The sequence below is a fragment of the Otolemur garnettii genome, unplaced genomic scaffold, assembly GCF_000181295.1.
Source record: "Otolemur garnettii isolate 467f Iridium unplaced genomic scaffold, OtoGar3 scaffold00006, whole genome shotgun sequence".
Taxonomy (NCBI): Eukaryota; Metazoa; Chordata; class Mammalia; order Primates; family Galagidae; genus Otolemur; species Otolemur garnettii.
In genome coordinates this window covers 11,592,749-11,599,088 of record NW_003852401.1, presented here as the reverse complement: position 1 = coordinate 11,599,088, position 6,340 = coordinate 11,592,749, and the positions used below count along the sequence as shown (strand labels likewise).

The 6,340-nt window shown below is 38.6% G+C and overlaps 1 pseudogene; it reads left to right on the top strand.

Moving 5' to 3' along the window:
• Positions 1-6,340, top strand: part of LOC100951614 — a 17,357-nt pseudogene that overhangs the window by 9,747 nt on the left and 1,270 nt on the right.

Below are 6,340 nucleotides of genomic sequence, written 5' to 3'. Positions count from 1 at the left end.
TGCAGCAGTCATTGTTGTTCGGCAGGCCCGGGCTGGATACAAACCAGCCACCTTAGGTGTATGTGGCTGGCGCCTTAGCCACTTGAGCCACAAGTGCCAAGCCTCCACTGTGTTTTGTATTTCCTTAATGAAATTTTTATTTCCATAGTTTTATATTTATTTTTAATATATTGATCTTTTCAATGGAATGTTTTCTTCAATTCCTGGATTCTTTTTCTTGTTTTTTTGAGGTTTTTTTTTGTTGTTGTTATTGTTTGTTTTTTTGTTTTTTCTCTTGGATTTCACTGAACTTCCTTACAATCCGTATTTGGAATTCTTTATCTGTCACTTCAATATTTTCATTTGGTATTCATTGCTAGGGAGCTAGTATTCCCCTTCAGGGGTGTCCTTTTGCTCTGATTTTTCATACTTCTAGAGTTACTGCACTGATTCCTTCCCATCTAAAGAAGCTGTTGCTTCCTATTTCTGGATTTTCTTGTGTTTAGATGGGGCTTTCTTGTGTAAGGATGTGGATGGGTAAGAACTTTTAGCTTTGCCTATGGGTGTTTTTATGATGGTCTAGGCTCTGCATGGATGCCTTGGTTATAGACAACCTTAGTGTTTGGTTTTCTTAGTTGCTAGTTGTTTGTATGCTGTGGTAGTGAAGAGCTATGTGTGTAGGCAGATTCCTTGTCTCTTGTTGATGAGGGAGGATGGAAGGCTTTGAAATCCTTTTTCTTTCCCCAGCCATGCGGTCTTTTTAACACTATGAATTGTACTGGCATACCCAGTTAATTTCTGAGACAGGAGGTGGTGCTTATGGGTCAGAATGAACCATACCCTGTATGATTGAGTCCTAAGTGTTGTAAAGAGCTGTGCAAGTTGACCTCCCTGTTATTGGGTAGCACTTGCCAGGAGGAACAGGCTGCAGTGTTGTTTTGGAGATCTGTGACCTGTTTCTAGCCCCTCAGAAGTACTTAAATGTACCACAGAGGTGGTTAGGAGAATGAAGCCAGGCAGGGCTGGGTTGGGTGAGCTACCCCTCAGTCTCCACAAAAGTTGATAAGGTAGTTATCTTTTCAGGGGTCAAATGTTCACTCCCAGCCTTCTGGGGAAAGCTGCCAGGGAGGGGCTGATGTGGCCATAACCTACCAGAAAGTCTGCTTGTAGGGAAGGGGCTGTCTGAGATTAACAATCTGGCTATCAAGAGCTTCTTTTGCTCTTCTCTCCTTCCCTCTGCCCAGTTATCCTTTTTTTCCCCCCTGTAGCACCTGTAGTCTGGATTGGGGTTGGGAAGAATTTTCATGGGAATGAGGGGAACAAAAACTGAGGGGCTGAAGCTTTTGTCCAGTGAGGACAAAAGCACATAGCATGTGGAGAAAGCAATTTGGTGCCTGCCATTTCAGCTCAGGTCTATGGTGACAGACCTCAAGGGGACTGGCAGCCTGCTGTGTCATCCTGAAGAAGCTTTCAGTTCACTGGTGGTAGCAGCTTTGGGGCTCATGGGAGTAGAAGTGCACTCCAGAAGCTCAAGAGCCTGCTGAATACCTGAGATATGAGGGAGAGAAAAACAAACAACCCCAAGTACCTTTTTTGCTGGACCCCAATCTAAGGGTTGATCTCTTGAGGGTTGATCTCTGCTGCTATCTTGCTCCTTCTTGTTCTGGTCTACAGTTTCTTCCTGTGGAATCTTTGGAAGGTTCTGGTGCTTTACCCTTGGAATTATATGTTGGTTTGTTTATTTCTCTTGAAATTTCTCACTGAAAACTTTTCCTTCTTTCTGAAATGAATTGGCAGCTGATGTCTCTGGTCAGCCATCTTATCCCCCCCCCACCATGTGCTATAAACTTTTAAACAAGTGTTTCTACATTTCTGAGCCAAGCTTATTTCTAAGAAGTATGTTAAATGTGCAAATTTTGATTTCTTTCTACATTTATACATAGTATCAATTTCTACATTAGAACATTTTTAGGAGAAAATTTACCAAACTAGTAGAATTATAATTTTTGTTTTCTTCATCAAGTTTGTATACATTTTTAAAATTATCTACAATGAACATGTATAATTTTATGTTTAGAATAAAATAAAATGTGATTATCTCAGAGGAGCATTGCATTATGGACACAAATAGCAGCATAATAAGGAAGGTTTTACAACCATAGGGCAAATGGAAATATTGTTACTTAACATAATAATGCAGTATACCCTGTGCAAAGACCATTGATTTTTTTTTGTCCAATCATACAAATTCCTTTTCTTCCTAAGTCTCAAGTAAGAGATGCATTTGCAGGTGTGAACACAACTCACCATTTAGTCAGATTACCTCCTTTCATTCAGTTACCACCCTTTATTTAATCTATAAAACAGCAGTGATACCAACATTGTTGTGAGAGATAGACCCTCAGTTGGGCTTTGGGTCCCTTGTTTGTCATGGTAGCCAGGCTCTGTGAAAAATACATTATTCAGATTATTTTATAATTCAGAATATTTTATAATTTCCAAGTGTCCTATTTTTCTATTTTACAGATGATGATATTAAGACCCAGAGAGTTTAAATGACTTGCTAACTTAGTAAAGGAAATGACAGATTTACCTGAATCTCCAATTTTTTTTTTCTTTTTGAGACACTCTGTTTCCCTGGGATGGGCCATGGTGTCATTGTAGCTCACAGCAATCTCAAATTTGGGGGCCCAAGTGATCCTCATGCCTCAGCTTCCTGAGTAGCTGGGACTGCAGGTGCCCACCACAATGCCCAGCTAATTTTTCTATTTTTAGTAGAGATGGGTCTTGCTCTTGGTCAGGCTTGTCTCTAACTCCTGAGCTCAATCCACCTGCCTTGGCCTCCCAGAGTGCTAGGATTACAGGCGTCCAACTTTTGATACAGTAGAAAATACTGACATGTTAAAAAGAAAAAAGTTATAGTATGCTATGTAGGATAATTGATAACTCAAAGGTGACAATTTTCTTTTATTTAAAATAGAAATGGGCTCGGCGCCTATAGCTTAACCGGCTAAGGCGCCAGCCACATACACCTAAGGTGGCAGGTTCGAATCCCCAGCCCGGACCCACCAAACAATGACAGCTGCAACCAAAAAATAGCTGGGCGTTGTGGCGGGTGCCTGTGGTCCCAGCTACTTGGGAGGCGGAGGCAGGAGACTCGCTGAAGCCCAGGAGTTGGAGGTTGCTGTGAGCTATAATGCCACGGCACTCTACCCAGGGGGACAGCTTGAGGCTCTGTCTCAAAAAATATTAATAATAATAATAATAAATAAAATAAAATAAAATAGAAATGAACATAAGTCCTCTACCTTTGGCAGACCTGCCTAAAACTTTGGAAGTACTTGGTAGCATCTGATAAGAAGCAGTCAGACTTCTCGGATACTATATGTAGCTGTTGATATGTCACATAGACTAGTTAATCAATGGATAATTTCAGAGCATTCTTTTTCTTTCCATTATTGGCTAGTTGTAAACTCTGTACTTGGTTGAAAGACCCAACAGAACCAAGTGATGAACAAGAAGGGATAACTTAGTAAAGGCATGAAAGAAGAATTTTAAGAAACTGCTGATGTTTAGGAAATGAAAGGGGCTGATAATAGCAGTTAATGATTATAAAATCTGAGCCTCTTTGCTGTGAGTCTTAAAACCAGTTCTAAAACAGAAGATTAAAATACACATTGATCTGCTGATGGGCAAAGGTAAAGTTTAAAAGCAAAGAATTGACCAATATGTATTGTATTAATTAAAACCCTTCTTGGAGATGTGAATAAACACAAGCTGATAACTAGTATCTGTGAGTTCCTGAATTGATTCTGTAGTCAGTATACTTCAAAGATGCAAGACCATGTCTGTCTGCAATCACCTTCAGAAAGTCTGTCTTGCTTCAGAGGGATGCCTAAGACACTTCAATTTCTCATTGCAACTGATCCCCTTACTTACTTTACTGATGCAGTGGGTGTAATAGCAACAGGCTTTGAAGTGCAAAGCCTTCTTCCAGTGATGCACTCATTAAAAATTACCATACTCTTGTAAAATCCAAGAACTCTAATGGGAAGGACTTTATATTAAGAGGGTAACAAAACTCCAGATTGCCCCAGATTTTTGCCCTCTCACTTGTTTGCTTGGTACCTGCTGGAGATGTAGAACATCTTATTGAACTTTAAACATTCACTCTGTAAAAGTAACCAGGACCTTGAAGAGGTCCTATTTACACTTAGGTGAATATTTCCACTCTGTTGTTCATCTCATTTGTTTGTTCACATATGGCTGATTAGCACAGAAACTGTAAGGATCCTAAGGGAATGAGAAACATAGTAATTAAGAAATACTTTGGGAATTTAGAGTGTGGCATTTCAAATCACTGGGGAGAAGTGTAATACATACCATTAGAATTACTGGCAGGCATTTGGAAAAACTAAAACTAGATTGCTTATGCTGAAATAACTTCAGAAAATGAAAGATTTGAATACTTAGAAAGGAAAACTATGAAAGTACTAGAGATATACATAGGTGATTTTTCTTCATAATACTGGCATAGAGAAGGCCTTTCTAGGCAAGACCCCAAACCTAAGATGTGTAACAGAAAATACTGATAAATTTGGCTACATACAAATTTTAAACTTTTATAGAGAAAAACATACCATAAGCAATGTTAAAAGATAAACAACAAAATAGAGAAAAATGTTGGTAACACACATATCAGAAAATAAGCCTATTTCTTTACCATTTAAAGGACTCATAAAAATCAGTATTAAACAATAAACATTTTAATTAAATAATGGACCAAGACATGGGTCATCAATTCCCAGAGAAATAAATACAAGGAGATTCACTACAGCCTGTTTATAGTAGCCAAATTCAGAAGATAAACATTCTTCAATGGCATGACTTACTAATTAAATTATGTGACATCTATTAAAAAGAATGAGGTAGAGTAACATATATTGATATGTAAAGGTATTTATATGTCCAAAATACAGATTGAGTATCCCTTACTAGAAATAGTTGGACCTAGATGTATTTCAGATTTGGGATTTCTTTTTGATTTTGGAATATTTGCATATACAGAATAACATATCCTAGGGTTGAAACCCAAGTATAAACACGAAATTCTTATATAAAAAATATGAAGGTAATTGTGTACAATAATTTTTATAATTTCAGGCATGAAACAAAGTCTTTCTACATTGAACCATGAGAAAGTAAAAGTGTCACTATCTCAGCCACACAGAAGACAATCTGTCGTGGTTTGATATCACCAGCATTCCTGACTCTGAATTTATCTATTGCCAATAAGCAATCATTTTCTTATACTTATTCACACAGAAGTTCTTGACAGTAAAAATATGACATAACATTAATACAGTGAAAATACAGTGTTCAGGGTAACTAAGCAGCACAGTAGCATCACCAGAATACCCCTATCAGCTATTAAACATCAGCAACAAATAACAGTAAGATTTCAGTCTCCATATATGATGTTATGTTTTAATTAAAAGGTTCTTCACACTATAGGATCTTATGAAACAAATGTTGCTGCTATGAATATGGGGCAACCATTCCAAAAAATATTGGAGAACTCTGTTGAGAGGTTGAAGATGATGAGAAGATGACAGGATCCCAAGACCATATCCTTCAGCAGCTGAAGCAAAGGCTCCAACACCTAAGTTTGACTTTACTAGCCTCAAATTTTCCTCCTTTACCTGGAAATTCATCAAGAATGCCAGGTGAACTTGTTTTGGAGAATAGGATGTCTGATGCTGTTTAAAGGTGTCTACAAAGAAAAGGATTATGAAGAGTTGAGAGTTAGTTGCCTAATCCCTGTAGAGAATGAGCAAACAGATTGCACTTCTGCTCAGCAACTCAGTATGAGTCTCAGTCCTCCAGTGCAGCTGAGCTTCCTGCATTTAGCACAACTCAGCAAGAAAAGAATTTAGTAGAGGATTCCACTGTTCAGTAGGATGTTCTCAACCAGATACCAGTTTCTTCCCCAAGTACTGCGAAGCTATCAAGGGCAAAATCTGCTTCACCATGTAATAGTAACATCACTGCAGCTGTAGCTGTGGCTCTGCAGGAACCCTGAAAGTTAAATTAAGTTGAAGGCTGCCAGAAGCCCCTGAAAGAGCCGTCTTCAGTTCTTATGCAACCTCTACAGGAACTTCGTTCCCATGTAGTGTCTCCCACTGAAAACGAAGACAATAGAGCTCCTGAGAAGTTGAGAAACTACATGAGAAGCCAGAAGCAAGGGCTAATAAGGAGTATGCTGGCTTCTGAGGCAATACCATTCCCAGGGGAGCAGCTGGAGAAATTGGAGAACAGAAATGCCAATTTAGCCATAGGGCTATATCTTTTTTTTTTTTTT